The sequence below is a fragment of the Papio anubis genome, chromosome 1, assembly GCF_008728515.1.
Source record: "Papio anubis isolate 15944 chromosome 1, Panubis1.0, whole genome shotgun sequence".
NCBI lineage: Eukaryota > Metazoa > Chordata > Mammalia > Primates > Cercopithecidae > Papio > Papio anubis.
Window position 1 is genome coordinate 98,273,123 of NC_044976.1, and position 20,852 is coordinate 98,293,974.

Below are 20,852 nucleotides of genomic sequence, written 5' to 3' on the forward strand. Positions count from 1 at the left end.
TAACTCTGATGAAAATTATATTTCTTTTAAAAGTGAAAGCAAGTTTATTAAGTAAGAGAATAAAAGAATGGCTACTCCATAGGCAGAGCAGCAGCTTGAGCTGCTAGCCTACGGATAATTATAGTTATTTCTTGATTATATGCTAAACAAGGGGTATATTATTCATACTTTTTCTGGGAAATGGGTGGGCAATTCCTGGAACTGAGGATTCCTCTCCTTTTTTAGACCACATAGGCGCCATGGCATCTATTAACTGTCATTGCGCTGCTGGGAGTATCTTTTAACATGCTAATGCATTACAATTAGCATATAATGAGCAATGAGGATGACCAGAGGTCACTTTTGCCACCGCCTTGGTCTTAGTGGGGTTTGGCAGGCTTCTTTACTGCAAGCTGTTTTATCAGCAAGGTCTTTATGACCTTGTGCCAACTTCCTATCTCATCCTGTGACTTAGAACGCCTAATCTCCTCCAGGAATGCAGCCCAGTAGGTCTCAGCCTTATTTTACCCAGCCCCTATTCAAGATGGAATCACCCTTGTTCAAATGCCTCTGATGTATTTCACCCCTCCCTTTCATAAGAGAACCCTTAATCCTAAGGGTTGTAAAAGGACAGAAATCCATCTTCTGTAACTTCCTCAGGCTGAACAGGGGTGATGATATTCCTGCCTAACTACTAGTGTCTCTTGTATTCAGGGTAGAGAGGAGTTCAGTCAGAAATCGTTGGTATGATGAGGGCCATTCATAACTGTGAGTTCTAACAAAAGGTGATATCTGGAAGATTAATAAGTGTTTAATTTAAGAAAACATTCAGTAAGCTGTTTATCCTGCATTCCTACATGAAGAGTACAATAGCAATACCTTCCACAACAATAAAGCAAAATAAGCAAAATTACCCCAAGTAAACTAAATAAGAAGATTTTCCATGAACTGGGCAAATGTTGGAACCAAGCTGATATAGGGTTGCCAGCTGATTCCAATATGTGCCCGGAATTAGAATATTGATCCGGATTTTTACATTACCCATCCCTCTTGTTTCTTCTGAGCAGCAGTCAGCTATCACTCATAGGCTCACAGGAATAAGCAGAGTTAGTCTGAATTGCAGAAAATAACTTTAAAAAACAACTGATGAGACTAGAATCTAAAAACAAGTGTACCATAGTTTTTTAACATAATTTTTCTCTCTTGAGTTTCCCATTTTTACTAAAGACAAATCATGGTAAGACTAATTTGCTTTATTATTCTTGGTCTGATTATTTGTATGAAGTGCAGCAAGAATTATTTTTCACATAGGCTTTTATATTGATTTCCATGGTACTTTGTTTCATAACAGGAATCTCAGATAAGACGTTTTTAAAGCCTAGCCCAGCCATGGGTTTGTACCCTCAAATACCTATGAGTTGGATAAATTCCTGTTCTCTTGAGGCCCCAAGATAACTTGGGGCTCCTGGACCTGTTAGGAAGTGACATTCTTTACTTACCACAGGTCAGGAACCCTGTACAGGGGCAGTATGGACAAGGCATGAGGACAGTTTTCTCAAATGGCTCTTATTGGCTCCATAAGTCAAGTTTGATTCCTTAAAGGAATACACACCATTCCAGTCAAAGCCTTGGTAAAATAACCAGTTTCTTCAATTGCGTCCTATTGCAAAAGAAAACAGATTCTTGTTGCACTTATGCAAATAACTACATTGCCATAAGTTAAGAATACTTACAGTTTCCAAATTCTGGAGAAATCAGGCAGAAAGAAATAAATATGTTCCAAATTTTGTTCATAAGAGTAGACTTTACTCAATTGCTACAAGCTGTAAATAGCTCAAAATAAAAGTTTCTTGACTCCAAAGCTGGCCAACTGGTGTTGCACACAAATGATTTTCCTTTGGGTCCGTGGTCTCTTCAGTATAATATCTTTGTGGTTCACCAGAAAGACGTTACCGTAAAGGGGTTCCAATCTAGACCCAAGAGAGGGTTCTTGGATCTCATGCAAGAAAGAATTCCAGAAGAGTCCATAGAGTAAAGTGAAAGCAAGTTTATTAAGAAAGTAGAGGAATAAAAGAATGGCTACTCTGTAGGCAGGGTAGAGAGAAGATATTTTTTAATGTGATGTGAGAAGTTCAAACATGGTAAATTAAGAGTTTGCAACCAAATGAATTACTTCTGATATATTACTGAGTTCATGCTCACTGGGTTCAGAGGGACTTTATTTAGTATTTGAGCAGGGTCAGAAAAAATTAGTAATATTTTATTCATTCAACAAATATTTTATTTATCTTACTGTTTTATTTCATCTCTTTTATACCAACACATAATCAGACACTATGTAGATATATAAATATTATCATATAGCCACACCTGGAGCTATGACTTGGAAATCAGAACCTTTATTTTGAAAGTGTTAGGAAACCACATATGCAAAAGGCAAGATGATATTCCACCTTTCTGAGACTTGAAGCCCTATAAAGCTAGGAAAATCTAGAATCATGAGGAGAGGAAGTATATCTTGGCAATGGACAAGTCTACAATAACACTGTTACCCATCAGCAGTGAGTTCCAAAGGTCACAAAAGCCACACCTTAGTTCACACAACCCATCAAACCCCAAGTGGAGTAACACACTCCCAGACCGCGAGAGAATGATTTGCCTAAGAAAACAAGGACAACAGTGGGAGTCTGTTAGAAAGAGCTTCCTCTATACGACCGAGAGAAGAACAGAACAGCTTCTGTTTCCAGTGCAGGGTCCCTTCGTGAGAGAACATGCTCACCTTTGTTTTCCTACCTTTCCAATCTGGCTCTGCTTCATCAAGCTGAACTTCTTTGATCCTGCCAGCAGGCATCAGCTTGAGCTGCCACCTTCCAGACATCCCCTAGCACTCTGCATCATTGTTCTCTCCTATGGTAAAGCAGCAGGTGTCTACCACACACTCCAACCTCAGCCCAAGACCAAAGGAGCTTATGTCTCAGTTATTCCATAGGAATAGAACTCTAAGTCTTCATTGCAAAATAAAATTTCCAAGTTAAAACCAATCTTCAGTCTTGGATTTCCTGAAAGAATGAGTAGAGCACTCAGGAAGGGGTTAGATTAGAGAGACCCTAATGCAGACACAATCAGTTTTCTGGCCTAGCCAGAGTTGTCAGGAGAAGTGAAGAGCCTTTCACACAACAACCTCAGCCTCCAAGTCTTTTCCCCAATACTGTAGCTTGACAAAATTATGCTATCAACAATGGGCTGGGCAGAGGTGGAATATATGAAATGAAACTATCCGTTAAAGTGGTCTTATATTTTAGAGGCAGTGCTGTCAAAGGGATTAGAACAGAGAAGGTCAAGGACAAATCAAAAGTGCTCAATCCCACTACTGTTTACGGGCTTCTAATGCCCTTTAGAACATTGTTCCAAGTCACATATGCTCTAAAGCAACTAACATCAAAGTCAGACAACATCATCTTGACCTTCTCAATTGAATGCATTCAAAATCCAGTGCCCTAACAATATAAACTCTAAAAGAATACGCTACATGAAAAATCAGTTTAAGTTTTTATAGACTATAAGAATCAAGGACCTTGGGATGAAACACAGACAGAGTACGAAGGGAGACATTCATAGATTAGAGCAGTAGTTCTCAGCTTGGAGTAATTTTGTCCCCGCAGGGCATATTTGGCATAACTGGAGACATTTTGGGTCATCACAACTTGGAGGAAAGGAAGATGCTACTGGGATATAGTGGGTAGAGGCCAGGGATGCTGGTGAACATCCTGCAATGCAAAAGATAATCCCCTTCCCCCCAACAAATAATTATCTGGCCCAAAACGTCAATAGATCTGAGACTGAGAGAAATCCTGTACTAAAGTCATCAAAAGTTAACATGTCTTTTCAGCAATTGTGAATGTTAAAGTTTAACAATTCCAATCGAAGTTCACATTCTGAGCCCCCCTCATCTTCCCTAAGGCCTTGTTTCAATCATAGTACTGATAGATAAAGTAGGAAAAGAGTACATCAAAACTCAGAGCTGTGCTTATAAGCAAAATAAGCATCTCTGTGAACTGAACCAGACAGCAGTGTGAAATGGAGAGCCTTCTGGACTCTGTATACAAGGGCAGGCAGTGGCAGTCAGGAGTTTGGGTCCTGCAAACAATGGAAAAAGTGGAGAATGAAACAAGTATCACTGTATGAAACCAGATTGTAAAATAAGTTGAGAAAAGCTGCCACGTACAGCTCTCTGAGACAATAGCTTGCAGGAAGTGGAATGCTTGGAGGAGGTAAAGGAAATATACACAGACTCATGACCAGGATCTGAGCCTAGCCATTCAGAACCTTAATCTGTCATATCCTTAATAACACCATGGGATAGAAACCTCAGCCATCTATATAAGATGTGTTCTGGGCTTTGGGCCAAGCAGCCAGTGACAGCAACTACAAAACTACTAGATAGCAGAGAATGTGAGAGAATAAATCCACACATCATATTCCAAAACACATGAAGAAAACTAGCACTAAGAAAGTTGCTTAAAAAAATCAACAGAGCATAAATTCTCTCAGGATCAGTGGTTCTCAACTAAGAACGATTTATTTTCAACCACAGAGAACAAGTAGCAATGACTGGAGACATGTTCAGCCATCTCAAATGAAGGGGTAGAGGTGTTATTGTCAGGTAGTCGTAGGCAGAATCCGTGGATGCTGCTAAACATGTTAAGTGCACAGGACAACCCACTACAACAAAGAATGGCCTGGCCTAAAATGCCAATAGTGCTGAAATTAAGAAACCTTGTTGTAGGTGAAACAAACATGATGGAAATGTCTAAAGTCTGCAAAGAGGTAATTGAGGAAATAACATCCATTTTGTAAATGAAAAAAATTTAAAACAAAATCAGAGAAGTAAAACAAGTAAATGTAAAATGAATGTATTAATGTGTTAGAAATTTAAAATATTGTCACTGGTATTTAAAAATTCAACATGATAAAGTCTAAACAACACAGAAAATTAGTAAATTAGTATGTAGTACTGGAAAAAGTTACCAAAATTCAAAAATAAAATAAAATATAAAGATTCTAGACAAATATAAAAATTTAAAGAACTGAAGGACAAATTAAGGGTCTCTAACTCCTAGTAGTAGTGTCAATGACAGAGTATTAGAGGGAATGGTTTTGATGCAGTATTCAGAGAGATCCTGGCTACAGTTGCTTAAAATATGGAGAAGGCTGTGCGCATTCATTAAAAGAGCATTCTAAGCACTCAGTCAGGATAAACTAAGATAAATCTGCATCTAAACACAAGAACAAATCAGAAGAATATCACTGTGTAAAGAGAAAGCTTTTTAAAACTACCAAAGAAAAAGAGAAAATACCTAAAAAATCATAACTGTCAACATTTTTCTTCACATTTTCAGTGTCAGCAGATTTTTCATCAGTATGAATAGATGCCAGAAAATAATGGAGTAATATCTCCTAAAAGCTTAGGGCCGTGCTCGCTTTGGCAGCACATATACTAAAATTGGAACGATACAGAGAAGATTAGCATGGCCCCTGCGCAAGGATGACACACAAATTCGTGAAGCGTTCCATATTTTTGTTCTCACTCATAGGTGGGAACTGAACAATGAGATCACTTGGACTCGGGAAGGGGAACATCACACACCGAGGCCTATTATGGGGGAGAGGGAGTGGGGAGGGATTGCATTGGGAGTTATACCTGATGTAAATGACGAGTTGATGGGTGCTGACGAGTTGATGGGTGCAGCACACCAACATGGCACAAGTATACATATGTAACAAACCTGCACGTTATGCACATGTACCCTAGAACTTAAAGTATAATAATAATAAGAAGAAGAAGAAGAAGAAGCAGCTTAGGGCCAATAATGCTCAAGCTAAATTCTATAGCCAGAAAAACTATCTTTCAAGAGTATGAGCAAAATAAAGATACCCTCAGAAGTAATAAGAATACCCACTGACTACATAAACAAGGGTCTATATGTGAGTGGAGAGAGACAAACATCTGTGCATATATGTAAGATATACACATCTGTATGTATATATACATTCTTACAGGCATAATTGTATATAATCGTGTGTATTTGTATATACAATGCGTGTGTGTGTGTACATATGTATCTGTGTGTAAAATTTTAATTTCGAAACCAGGAGAGGAACAAAAAGAGGAAGGATGTAGAAAACTCTATCACTTTAACAGAGAAAGAGAAGAAAGGAGGAAAGGTAAGAAGGGAGGGAGGGAGAAAGGAAGGATATAAAAAAGAAGAAAAAAGCAAAGAAAAAGAATAATAACAAGAAAACACATATAAGATGGTAGAAACAAGTCCAAACATACAAATAATCATAATAAATGTAAATACATTAAACCAGCCATTACATAACAGACATCATCAAGAAAAAAAAAATATATATATATATATGTAGTTTTAAGAAACACATTAAAAGTATACAGAGATTGTCAAGATGGCCGAATAAGAACAGCTCCAGTCTCCAGCTCCCAGTGCGAGCGACACAGAAGACAGGTGATTTCTGCATTCTCAACTGAGGTACTGGGTTCATCTCACTAGGGAGTGCTGGACAATCGGTGCTGCTCAGCTGCTGCAGCCCGACCAGCGAGAGCTAAAGCAGGGCAAGGCATCGCCTCAGCTGGGAAGTGCAAGGGGGAAGGGAATACCTTTTCCTAGCCAGGGGAACTGAGACACACAACACCTGGAAAATCGGGTAACTCCCACCCCAATACTGCGCTTTACCAAGGGTCTTAGCAAACGGGCACACCAGGAGATTATATCCCACACCTGGCAGGGAGGGTCCCATGTCCACAGAGCCTCCCTCATTGCTAGCATAGCAGTCTGTGATCTAACGGCAAGGCAGCAGCGAGGCTGGGGGAGGGGTGCCCGCCATTGCTGAGGCTTAAGTACGTAAACAAAGCCCTGGGAAGATCGAATTGGGTGGAGCCCACAGCAGCTCAAGGAGGCCCGCCTGTCTCTGTAGACTCCACCTCTGGGGACAGGGCACAGCTAAACAACAACAACAACTACAACAAAAAAGCAGCAGAAACCTCTGCAGACGCAAAGGACTCTGTCTGACAGCTTTGAAGAGAGCAGTGGATCTCCCAACATGGAGGTTGAGATCTGAGAAAGGACAGACTGCCTGCTCAAGTGGGTCCCTGACCCCTGAGTAGCCTAACTGGGAGACATCCCCCACTAGGGGCAGACCAACACCCCACACCTCACACAGTGGGGTATACCCCTGAGAGGAAGCTTTCAAAGCAAGAATTAGACAGGTATACTCGCTGTTCAGCAATACTCTATCTTCTGCAGCCTCTGCTGCTGATACCCAGGCAAACAGGGTCTTGAGTGGACCTCAAGCAATCTCCAACAGACCTACAGCTGAGGGTCCCGACTGTTAGAAGGAAAACTAACAAACAGGAAGGACACCCACACCAAAACCCCATCAGTACATCACCATCATCAAAGACCAGAGGCAGATAAAACCACAAAGATAGGGAAAAAGCAGAGCAGAAAAACTGGAAATTCAAAAAATAAGTGCGCATCTTCCCCTCCAAAGGAACGCATCTCATCACCAGCAACAGATCAAAGCTGGATGGAGAATGACTTTGACGAGTTGAGAGAAAAAGGTTTCACTCCATGAAACTTCTCAGAGCTAAAGGAGGAATTATGTACCCAGCGCAAAGAAACTAAAAATCTTGAAAAAAGAGTGGAAGAATTGATAACTAGAATAATTAATGCAGAGAAGGCCATAAACGAACTGACGGAGATGAAAACCATGACACAAGAAATACGTGACAAATGCACAAGCTTCAGTAACCAACTCAATCAACTGGAAGAAAGAGTATCAGCGACTGAGGATCAAATGAATGAAATGAAGCAAGAACAGAAGTCTAAAGAAAAAAGAAGAAAAAGAAATGAACAAAGCCTTCAAGAACTATGGGATTATGTAAAAAGACCAAATTTACGTCTGATTGGGGTGCCTGAAAGTGAGGGGGAAAATGGAACCAAGTTGGAAAACACTCTTCAGGATATCATCCAGGAGAACTTCCCCAACCTAGTAAGGCAGGCCAACATTCAAATTCAGGAAATACAGAGAACGCTACAAAGATACTCCTTGAGAAGAGCAACTCCAAGACACATAATTGTCAGATTCACCAAAGTTGAAATGAAGGAAAAAATCTTAAGGACAGCCAGAGAGAAAGCTCAGGTTACCCACAAAGGGAAGCCCATCAGACTAACAGCAGATCTCTCAGCAGAAACTCTACAAGCCAGAAGAGAGTGGGGGCCATTATTCAACATTCTTAAAGAAAAGAATTTTCAATCCAGAATTTCATATCCAGCCAAACTAAGTTTCATAAGTGAAGGAGACTTAAAATCCTTTACAGATAAGCAAATGCTTAGAGATTTCATCACCACCAGGCCTGCCTTACAAGAGACCCTGAAGGAAGCACTATACATGGAAAGGAACAACAGGTACCAGCCATTGCAAAAACATGCCAAAATGTAAAGACCATCAAGGCTAGGAAGAAACTGCATCAACTAACGAGCAAAATAACCAGTTAATATCATAATGGCAGGATCAAGTTCACACATAACAATATTAACCTTAAATGTAAATGCACTAAATAGTCCAATTAAAAGACACAGACTGACAAACTGGATAAAGAGTCAAGACCCATCAGTTTGCTGTATTCAGGAAACCCATCTCACATGCAGAGACACACAGAGGCTCAAAATAAAGGGATGGAGGAAGATCTACCAACAAATGGAGAACAAAAAAAGCAGGGGTTGCAATACTAGTCTCTGATAAAACAGACTTTAAACCATCAAAGATCAAAAGAGACAAAGAAGGCCATTACATTATGGTAAAGGGATCAATTCAACAGGAAGAGCTAACTATCCTAAATATATATGCACCCAATACAGGAGCACCCAGATTCATAAAGCAAGTCCTTAGAGAATTACAAAGAGACTTAGACTCCCATACAATAATGAGAGACTACAACACGCCACTGTCAACATTAGACAGATCAACGAGACAGAAAGTTAACAAGGATATCCAGGAATTGAACTCATCTCTGCAGCAAGCAGACCTAATAGACATCTACAGAACTCTCCACCCCAAATCAACAGAATATACATTCTTCTCAGCACCACATCACACTTATTCCAAAATTGACCACATAATAGGAAGTTAAGCACTCCTCAGCAAATGTACAAGAACAAAAATTGTAACAAACTCTCTCTCAGACCACAATGCAATCAAACTAGAACTCAGGACTAAGAAACTCAATCAAAACCGCTCAACTACATGGAAACTGAACAACCTGCTCCTGAATGACTACTGGGTACATAATGAAATGAAGGCAGAAATAAAGATGTTCTTTGAAACCAATGAGAACAAAGATACAACATACCAGAATCTCTGGGACACGTTTAAAGCAGTGTGTAGAGGGAAATTTATAGCACTAAATGCCCACAAGAGAAAGCAGGAAAGATCTAAAGTTGACACTCTAACATCACATTTAAAAGAACTAGAGAAGCAAGAGCAAACACATTCAAAAGCTAGCAGAAGGCAAGAAATAACTAAGATCAGAGCAGAACTGATGGAGATAGAGATACAAAAATCCCTCCAAAAAATCAATGAATCCAGGAGTTGGTTTTTTGAAAAGATCAACAAAATTGATAGACTGCTAGCAAGACTAATAAAGAGAAAAAGAGAGAAGAATCAAATAGATGCAATAAAAAATGATAAAGGGGATATCACCACCGACCCCACAGAAATACAAACTACCATCAGAGAATACTATACACACCTCTACGCAAATAAACTAGAAAATCTAGAAGAAATGGATAATTTCCTGAACACTTACACTCTCCCAAGACTAAACCAGGAAGAAGCTGAATCCCTGAATAGACCAATAGCAGGCTCTGAAATTGAGGCAATAATTAATAGCCTACCAACCAAAAAAAGTCCAGGACCAGATGGATTCACAGCTGAATTCTACCAGAGGTACAAGGAGGAGCTGGTACCATTCCTTCTGAAACTATTCCAATCAGTAGAAAAAGAGGGAATCCTCCCTAACTCATTTTATGAGGCCAACATCATCCTGATGCCAAAGCCTGGCAGAGACACACACACAAAAAAGAGAATTTTAGACCAATATCCCTGATGAACATCAATGCAAAAATCCTCAGTAAAATACTGGCAAACAGGATCCAGCAGCACATCAAAAAGCTTATCCACCATGATCAAGTGGGCTTCATCCCTGGGATGCAAGGCTGGTTCAACATATGCAAATCAATAAACGTAATCCAGCATATAAACAGAACCAAAGACAAAAACCACAAGATTATCTCAATAGATGCAGAAAAGGCCTTTGACAAAATTCAACAGCCCTTCATGCTAAAAACGCTCAATAAATTTGGTATTGATGGAACGTATCTCAAAATAATAAGAGCTATTTATGACAAACCCACAGCCAATATCATATTGAATGGGCAAAAACTGGAAAAATTCCCTTTGAAAACTGGCACAAGACAGGGATGCCCTCTCTCACCACTCCTATTCAACATAGTGTTGGAAGTTCTGGCTAGGGCAATCAGGAAAGAGAAAGAAATAAAGGGTATCCAGTTAGGAAAAGAAGAAGTCAAATTGTCCCTCTTTGCAGATGACATGATTGTATATTTAGAAAACCCCATTGTCTCAGCCCAAAATCTCCTTAAGCTGATAAGCAACTTCAGCAAAGTCTCAGGATACAAAATTAATGTGCAAAAATCACAAGCATTCTTATACACCAGTAACAGACAAACAGAGAGCCAAATCAGGAATGAACTTCCATTCACAATTGCTTCAAAGAGAATAAAATACTAAGGAATCCAACTTACAAGGGATGCAAAGGACCTCTTCAAGGAGAACTACAAACCACTGCTCAGTGAAATAAAAGAGGACACAAACAAATGGAAGAACATACCATGCCCATGGATAGGAAGAATCAATATCGTGAAAATGGCCATACTGCCCAAGGTAATTTATAGATTCAATGCCATCCCCATCAAGCTACCAATGACTTTCTTCACAGAATTGGAAAAAACTGCTTTAAAGTTCATATGGGACCAAAAAAGAGCCCGCATTGCCAAGACAATCCTAAGTCAAAAGAACAAAGCTGGAGGCATCACGCTACCTGACTTTAAACTATACTACAAGGCTACAGTAACCAAAACAGCATGGTACTGGTACCAAAACAGACATATAGACCAATGGAACAGAACAGAGTCCTCAGAAATAATACCACACATCTACAGCCATCTGATCTTTGACAAACCTGAGAAAAACAAGAAATGGGGAAAGGATTCCCTATTTAATAAATGGTGCTGGGAAAATTGGCTAGCCATAAGTAGAAAGCTGAAACTGGATCCTTTCCTTACTCCTTATATGAAAATTAATTCAAGATGGATTAGAGACTTAAATGTTAGACCTACTACCATAAAAACCCTAGAAGAAAACCTAGGTAATACCATTCAGGACATAGGCATGGGCAAAGACTTCATGTCTAAAACATCAAAAGCAATGGCAACAAAAGCCAAAATTGACAAATGGGATCTAATTAAACTAAAGAGCTTCTGCACAGCAAAAGAAACTACTATCAGAGTGAACAGGCAACCTATAGAATGGGAGAAAAGTTTTGCAATCTACTCATCTGACAAAGGGCTAATATCCAGAACCTACAAAGAACTCAAACAAATTTACAAGAAAAAAAACAACCCCATCAAAAAGTGGGCAAGGGATATGAACAGACAGTTCTCAAAAGAAGACATGCATACAGCCAACAGACACATGAAAAAATGCTCGTCATCACTGGCCATCAGAGAAATGCAAATCAAAACCACAATGAGATACCATCTCACACCAGTTAGAATGGCAATCATTAAAAAGTCAGGAAACAACAGGTGCTGGAGAGGATGTGGAGAAATAGGAACAATTTTACACTGTTGGTGGGATTGTAAACTAGTTCAACCATTATGGAAAACAGTATGGTGATTCCTCAAGGATCTAGAACTAGATGTACCATATGACCCAGCCATCCCATTACTGGGTATATACCCAAAGGATTATAAATCATGCTGCTATAAAGACACATGCACACGTATGTTTATTGCGGCACTATTCACAATAGCGAAGACTTGGAATCAACCCAAATGTCCATCAGTGACAGACTGGATTAAGAAAATGTGGCACATATACACCATGGAATACTATGCAGCCATAAAAAAGGATGAGTTTGTGTCCTTTGTAGGGACATGGACGCAGCTGGAAACCATCATTCTCAGCAAACTATCGCAAGAACAGAAAACCAAACACCGCATGTTCTCACTCATAGGTGGGAACTGAACAATGAGATCACTTGGACTTGGAAAGGGGAACATCACACTCCCGGGCCTATTAGGGGGAGGGGAGAGGGGGGAGGGATTGCATTGGGAGTTATACCTGATGTAAATGATGAGTTGATGGATGCTGACGAGTTGATGGGTGCAGCACAGCAACATGGCACAAGTATACATATGTAACAAACCTGCACGTTATGCACATGTACCCTAGAACTTAAAGTATAATAATAATAATAATAAAGTATATAGAACGTTTGAAGATAATGGGCTAAAAAAGATGTATCATAAGAACACTATCCCAAGAAAGCTCATGTTTCAAACAAGAAATATTTTAAAGGGAAATGATTAATATGAAAAATAGTGGGCACAAATAATATAAAAGAGCATTCTACCAAGCTACAATAATAAACACACATACACATCTAACAATTTGGCCTCAAATTTATGAAGCTAAAACTAACAGAGTACTGAGAACTAAACAAAACAACAATGACAGTGGACAATTTTTAAATACCTCTATCAGAAACATATCAAGCAGAAAAAGAAACTGAGATTTAGAAAACTGAGGCTGGGCACAATGGCTCATGCCTATAATCCCAGCACTCTGGGAGGCTGAGGCAAACAGATTGCTTAAGTTTAGGAGTTTGAGACCAGTCTGGGCAACATGGTAAAACCCCATCTCCACAAAAGATACAAAAGTTAACTGGGCATGGTGGTGTGTGCCTGTAGTCGCCAGCTACTTGGGAGGCTGAGGTGAGAAGATCTCTTGAGCCTGGGAGGCCAAGGCTACAGTGAGCCATGATTGCATCACTGTACTCCAGCTTGGGCAACAGAACAAGACCCTGTCTCAAAAAAAAAAGAAAAAAGAAAATTCAGACAACATGTTTTGACAAGATTAATCTAATATAGATAAATAGAATCCTGCACCTCACAAATAGGGAACATTTTTATGCATATATGAAGCATTTGCAGAACAAATTCCATAAGATACTTTATTCATCTAAGAAAGTACATGCTAAAACTATTATATGCCTGGCCATTATCTAAAGAGAAGAGAGTTCTTAAGAAGAGGTGGTTAGAGGGAAAACAGAGATGAAAGAAATATATTCTAGTTTATTTAGTTGGCAATTACTTGTGGGGCATCTAGTATGCTCCATTCTCCCAACTGGTTTTATAAAAAGTACCCCCATATTCCCTATTTATTCTCCTAAATATCTTTTTACCTTTGCCAAACAAGAAGCAGAAATTAATTTTGAAAGTCTCTCATAAAAAATGGATGTATAATTCTTTTATGAATAATGTAGTTATTATTATTTTAAATTATAGCAAACTTTAAGGGACAAAGTGTTCAGCACCTCATTAAAGGGTCAAGTGATTTATTTTGTCTATTCTGCTAATCAACATTTGTGGTCTTGGGTTTTGTTTCATTACAGAAACTCAGATTTGGATGCAGATGCACTATTTTAAATCCTTTTCCTCACCTCAAAATCCACAAAACTTTGAACCTAATTTAAAAAGTCTATGAGGCTGAAAGTCAGGGGAAAGAGGACTTAATGATGTTTCTGTCTTCCCTGAAAGGCAGCAGCAGCGTAAAGGAGAAATTTGTACAACAATCTGACTCCACCGTTTCTCAGTGTACAACATTCTTAACCTCTCTGAACATCAATTTCCTTCTCATAATGCTATTCTCCCAGGATTTTTGTGAAGATTAAATACATAATGTTCCAAAGTTTAGCACAGGTCAAATACAGAATAATTACTGAATCCCTGTTGAACCTAAATCTCTCATCCTGAAACAGTAAGCTGAGAAACCCCACATCAGCTAAAGACTGTTCTTTCCCCTGCAGGCACCTTATCCTGTGATCCAGACCCACCATTTCCTGAGTTGTTGACATCAACTTCCTGACAACTTCACTATTTCCATCCTGAAAAACTGGCAGCTCAGATTCAGGGGGGAAAGTACATGTTAGGTATTAATGCCTACCAGATTTGGGTAGTCAGGGGATTTCATATGTGTATTAGGAAAATCTGAAGACTAAAGTCAAAGCTCTGAAGTTCTGGGATTTAGGAAAGAAAAACATGCTTGTTTTCTTTGTGTTCCATTCTCACAAGTGTTTAATGTTAATGTCACTGTATAACGCAAAACAGTGGAAAAAAATAACTTTAATCACTGACAGATCTGAAGGGACACCCGACCACACTGTTATTTATGAAATAAAGTAAAATTTTGAAATCTTGCTAGACAAAAAAATTACAAACTGTTATTGTAACTTTTAGAAATTTTAAATGGCAATACCTTAAATTCAATATGGTGGTTTATAACTGAGTGTAAGTACTTTAATTTATAATCTTCAGCATAATACTCCTGTAAGAAGCATGTTCAGCTATATTTGGAAAGGCAAAAATATATCACAAACATAAGGCAGAAGATGCTTTTGACTTTTTATGATATAACAGCTACATCTATCTAGATATACACCAGGACTTTTGATAGTTTTGTTGTTGTTGTTTTTTGTGGGGTTTTTTTGTTCTTTCTTGTCCTTTGAAAAATTCCAAGTATTTTCTTTCACTAACAAGAAAACATTTTCCATGTTTAGCAAGAAAATATTTATCAGCACCTTCTCCCAACTTAGTGTCAAAGGAGATGTCACTCTGAATCAGCAGTTCCCACAATCCTGAAGCTAGCCTGCAGTGAGACATCAACTTTCACACCAAACTTATATATTAATTTTAGCAAGATGCCCTCTGCCCCAGCTTTCTTTCAATGTAGCAAGGAAAAGACACTACTTTCCTTCTGGGAACTGGGAGAAGGGTCAAAAGAAATCTTTTCAATGGAAGGAAAAAGAACATGTCACACTTGTAACATTTTCTCTCTTGCTAAGCCATAGCTCCATGAAAATATTAATAGAAACCATGCCTTACTGCCTCACGCCAACAAGGGGAACCACCGGATAGAGACTACATGCATGAGCTGCAACTATGCCCGGTGTTCTGAGGGTAAAAGAATATGGGTACCATTTCATACAAATCTCATGCAGGTTAATATAGTCAAACCCAGAATCATGAACCTTCAGGAAACAAATCCATCTGGTAGGAGGGCTCTAAATTATATATGGAATCCTAGCTGTAAGGGAGTCTGGACAACACAGTTCTGCAAGCTTCACAAGGAGGCACAGTAGAGTTTGGAAGAGATGTTGAGCCAGTCCACATGTGATATCTGTTATTATAACCAACATTTGTTAAATACATATTATGTGTTACGTGCTATGCTTAATATTTCATATATATTAATATTATATCAGTTTAATCCTCATTACAATTTATAAAATGGATGTTATTATTTCTATTCTTTCCTTGCATGTATGCCCACTGAGACTCAGACAATTAAGATCACGAAAGACACCCTTTAAACTAGCCACCTGACTCCAGAGTTCAAGCTTTTAACCACATTTTATCATCTAAGAATTTGTCTTGTTCATTAATATGCTGTTAGTTAGTACCTAGCACACTTCTTTTTTTTTTTTTTGATAGGGACTTTCTCTGTTGCCCAGACTGGAATGCAGTAGAGTGGTCACAGTTCACTGCAACCTTGAACTCCTAGGATCAAGCAACCCTCCGAACTCAGCCTCCCGAGTAGCTGGGACTACCACACCCAGCTAATTTTTGTATTTTTTGTAGAATTGAATTTCTACATGGGTTTCACCAGGGAGCTGGCTTCATAAAAGGCTTCAGATTCAGGATGGGAAAATGGCACAGCAATCTGTGTTGTGTGGACTAGTGACCAGCGACCAGGTAGGCATGAGGACGTCTGGTCTCAAATGCCTGAACTCAAGTGATCTGCTCACCTTGGCCTCCCAAAGTGGTGGGATTATAGGCATGAGCCATCATGCCCGGCCATGTACTTGATAAATAGAAAATGCTCAATATGTGTATTAGTTCATTTGCATGCTGCAGATAAAGACATACCCAAGACTGGGTAATTTATAAAGGAAAGAGGTTTAATTGACTCACAGCTCCACATGACTGGGGAGGCCTCACAATCATGGCAAAAGATGAAAGAAGAACAAAGGGATGTCTTACATGGCAGCTGGCAAAAAGAGAATGAGAGTCAAGCAAAAAGGAGTTCCCCTTATAAAACCATCAGACCTCGTAAGACTTATTCACTACCATGAGAACAGTATGGGGGAAACCATTCCAGAGATGAAATTATCTCCCACTGGGTCCCTCCCACAACACATGGGAATTATGGGGGCTACAACTGAAGATGAGATTTGGGTGGGGGCACAGCCAAACTATATCAGTACATAATTATTAAATTGAATACCCACCTCCACACAATCATGAAAGACTTGGGTTCTTTTAGTTAAGCTCTGTCCTATTTCTCCTTTTATTTCCTAGTGGTGACCTAATATCATACCAGGCCCATGGCACATAATAAGTGCTTGGTAACAAATAACATTGGCTGACCCAATGAAACCTAGTGAACCTTAAAGAGTTGTCAGCATTTGACAACTGTAAAGCTCTGAGAATCAAAATCTTGTCCTTGAAGTTGCAACCTGAGACTCTTGGGAACTCAAGGCATCACAGAAGTTTTTAAAGAATTCAGCATAATTCAAAGACATCCCTGCCCAGAACATCACCCTCTTCCTCCACCCAAAACCACAGATGAGATAAATCTTCACAGCCAGATTAGTTGGGAAGGAAGAGCTGGAGGGCAGGCAGTGGCAATGGCATGTCCTCCAGAAGAAGAATTCTTCTCTACCCTCCCTGAGTTGAGTCCCCTGTGATGGTGGAATTCACAGAAACACAGATTGATTTGGGAGATTCAACAGCAGAGAATCTTTACACTCTGGGGGAGGGATATCCTGCAGAGGCATCAGGAGCTAAAGCGTTTCTGTCACCAACTTAGTAAAGTAATAGTGGAGAAGAGAGAGTTCTGTGGGGTGCTTAAGCAAAAGGAACTGGTGGAATTCTCTGTGTCCCAACAAAGTGTAAGAAGAGCCAAATGCTGCCTTTGTACCCAAAAGGTGCATCCAAGTAATGGAGGGAGCTAGCAACATAAAAGGCATCAGATTTGGGATGGGAAGATGGCAGAGCAATCTGTGTTGTGTGGACCGATGGCCAGGAAGCAGACAGGTATGAAGATTCCTGGCAGATGCCCTCGTGTCCAAAGCAGGAATTCACTCCACTGCACTTGACCTCTTGCCTCCAAAATATCTCCCAAATTTAGATTTCAAATTAAGAATTAGAAGGAGAAAAATACTAACTGATGGAGATTAAGTTTTCCAACTCCTGGTAGAAATGTCACTTCAAAATTTTATCATCAGACAGAAAAAAAAAATTAATTTTTTTCACACATGAGTTCTGGGCCAAAATGTACGTCCACTATAAGAAGTTGAACCAAGCAGTCTACTAATACGTAAATACTCAATGAAATAACTTTCAAAAGTGCCAACTTAAAAAGTAGAATTGTCCTGCTTTTTAAGGACTGCACAAGAAAGTCTATCAGAAGGAAGAAAAGAAGAGAAGAAAAAAATACTGATTATTTTCACATTTTAATATTAAATTAATTGATTAACACTATTATATTTAATATTGGCAAAAACTGCAATTACACCTGCACCAACCTAATATCATGGAAATTATAAATACGTGGAAATGTTGACACCAATGAATGTGAATCTTTTTTAGTTCTTCTGGAATACAGAATATCAACATTGCCTTAAAAGTAAATACAAAATATCACTGCAAGCCTTCCTTCTTTCATTTATACCTTCATCAGATTTGATTGCATAACTAGTACATCAAGAACCAAGTAAGCACATAGAATAACCTGGCATCCAAAAGCAATACAGGAATCAGAACTCAAGACTAATGAAAAAATGTTTTAAAAACCATAACAGGACCATGCATAATCTATTATTTATTACCTTATTAACATGCATTGAGTACCTACTAAGTGCCAGTGCCAGGCACTGTGCTAAATATATACGTGTATTATGCAAAGACATGCTAATCCTCAGATCGCTTTAGCAAATGAAATTGTTTCAGCTTTGGACCGCTCACACTCCCTTGCATAACTTCATATCCTCCTGTTTCTCCCTTATCAACAGGATGAAGAACATGGCTTGTTAAACAGCTCTGTCTACTATATATCAAACCTGATACCAAATTGATACCAGGGGTTGATCCAAATTCCTTTAACTTGGGACAATCCACTAGCATTGTCGTCAGATTCAAAAGGGCTGGACTACATCTGGATCACAATTTGTTCAGGAACACCTGAATTATGTGTTTCCTTCCCGAGTACACACACCCCTACCCTCTCATCAATACTTGCAGTCCTAGAAATGTGCAATATCCCACATAAACTGAAGAATATGGTTTTCCTGAGGTTCCTGGACCCTGTCCAGCTGGCAGAGGGACATCATGAGAAAGCTCCTGAACGCATATGAGTCTGTTCATCACTGATACCAGTACTGATACCTTCGTTTTACTTACAGTGAAAGTCAAATGAGATCATCTATGTGATAGGCTTTTTAAACATACTGTACAATACCATACAAATGTTCAACCTCATAAGGTACTTTCATACTAAGTTCCCCTGCGCCAGGCTGGTACCTGGCTCAGGACTGAAGTAATCCCCAAATTTTATTGAGTTGAATTTGACCTTATCTACTAATCTGTGTCTCCTCACTAGACTCCAAATGATGGGAAATTAAGGAAGTGGTACACATCATTTATAATAGCTTATAACTGTTGGAAGCAATGTTTTTTTGCACAAGGGTCAATACAGGAAAAAAGAAAATTTATGTAAGCTGCAAAAAAAAATATTAAAGAAATGAAGACATTTTCTACAGGCCATATAACCATCAGTTCTGAGCAGCAGCTAGAATTTGTACATCTCACTTAAGGCAATATTTACTGATGGGTGCTCAGGAAAGAAAGATGAATGCGATGAACCTTCCATCCTCCACAGTTAGCCTTCATGGCTCTAAAGTTTTCATTCTTCTTGGCTGAATCATGCTCCTAGGAATGATACCATCACTGCCAGTTTCCTGGAATGACCAGCCTCCCAGGCCAGTTGGAGGCCAGGCAGCTGCACAAGTCTCCTGTGGTTCCTGATACCGCGGGGTCACACTGGGTCAAGGCCTGGCTCTGCCACACAGAGTCCTCCACTCTGAAGACTGCACCTCTGGTTGCCAAACTGACAATGCGCAATTCTTTAAAGTCACTCGAAAGGCCTCCCTCCCCAATTCCTTTTCTTTGTATTAGTTGAAAAGCAGTGTTTACACTAGTTTGAGGTATAAAACTATAGGGCCACTTGTTCAGGTTGCTGGTGGCTTCTAAGTGGACTAAAGTTTTTAAGTCCAAACACACAGGACCTTAATGTAAAACCCAGCACCACAGTCAACTATCCTTGCTGTATTGATGCTGCTGTCATGTTAGAAGGAAATATGGCACAGACCACAGAGAAAGCTCGGCATCATCATTACTTACCTATATAATGGAGACGAAGTCCTTTGGCAACCTCTGTTATCACAATATTTGGATCTATATTGCCAAAATGAGGACCCTTAGCAATCTTCAGTGGCTTGGGGGAGTTCAATTTACCTAAGGAATAAAATCAGGTTAAAAAATCTTTAAAAAAAAAAAAAAGAGAGAGAGAAAGTCTCAGACAGTCAAATCATTGGAGACCAACAGAGATGTATTAAGGATTGAGATCTGAAAAGGACTATAGGAGTCTTTCTACCAAGAAACAGTGACCATAGAGAAAAGACCTAGAAGAAAACAGTGACCATAGAGAAAAGATCAATCCAGCCCTACAGCTCCAAAGAAGACAAGTGGCATGTCTGGAGGGGAAAATGTACAGGGGATTGAGAAACTTGTAATAAAAATGACTGCATCGGAAGATGTCAAGGGGAGGGGAAGACAGAGAAAAGAAACTGAGCTTTCTCTCCACTGAGAAAGCACACAATTTTTCAGAGAGCCCAAATTCCATGAGAAAAAGGTTCTTCTTATTGTTTGCTCTTTCCTCTCACAGCAGCCTAGCTGGAAAGCAAAGTCAGCTGGAAAAACACAATGCAACCTTCTGTTCAAGGGAAAGTGGGGGAAAAAGAAGTCCAAGGTTGCCTCCTTCTTACTCACTCTTAAGGCACATTTTTATCCCATTGTTGGACTCTGCGTTTTCCCAGGGGTTGCCATGGCATCAAAGAGATAAATGCCTTGCTCCCATTTTAAAGCTGAATTCTCTAACAAACAAAATTGTTTCCATGTGAGGATATTCTCACCCTCACACACAACCAGAACTGCTTTCAGAAGAATGTGTCTTTTTAAAATATGGATGAAATGCATTGCATTCTTCTGGTAATAGAAGAAACATATTTTTATTTTTAAAATGCATAAAAATATTTGAAAAATGAAATGCAATTGCCCTATAGGTCTTCCACTACAGGTGATCATGGCTCACAT

At 39.3% G+C, this 20,852-nt stretch overlaps 1 non-coding gene across 1 annotated transcript; it reads left to right on the top strand.

Moving 5' to 3' along the window:
- The first annotated feature begins 5,452 nt into the window (after positions 1-5,452).
- Positions 5,453-5,559, top strand: LOC116271927. Its single transcript, XR_004180659.1, has one exon. It is a non-coding gene; the product is annotated as a U6 spliceosomal RNA (small nuclear RNA).
- Positions 5,560-20,852: the final 15,293 nt, after the last annotated feature.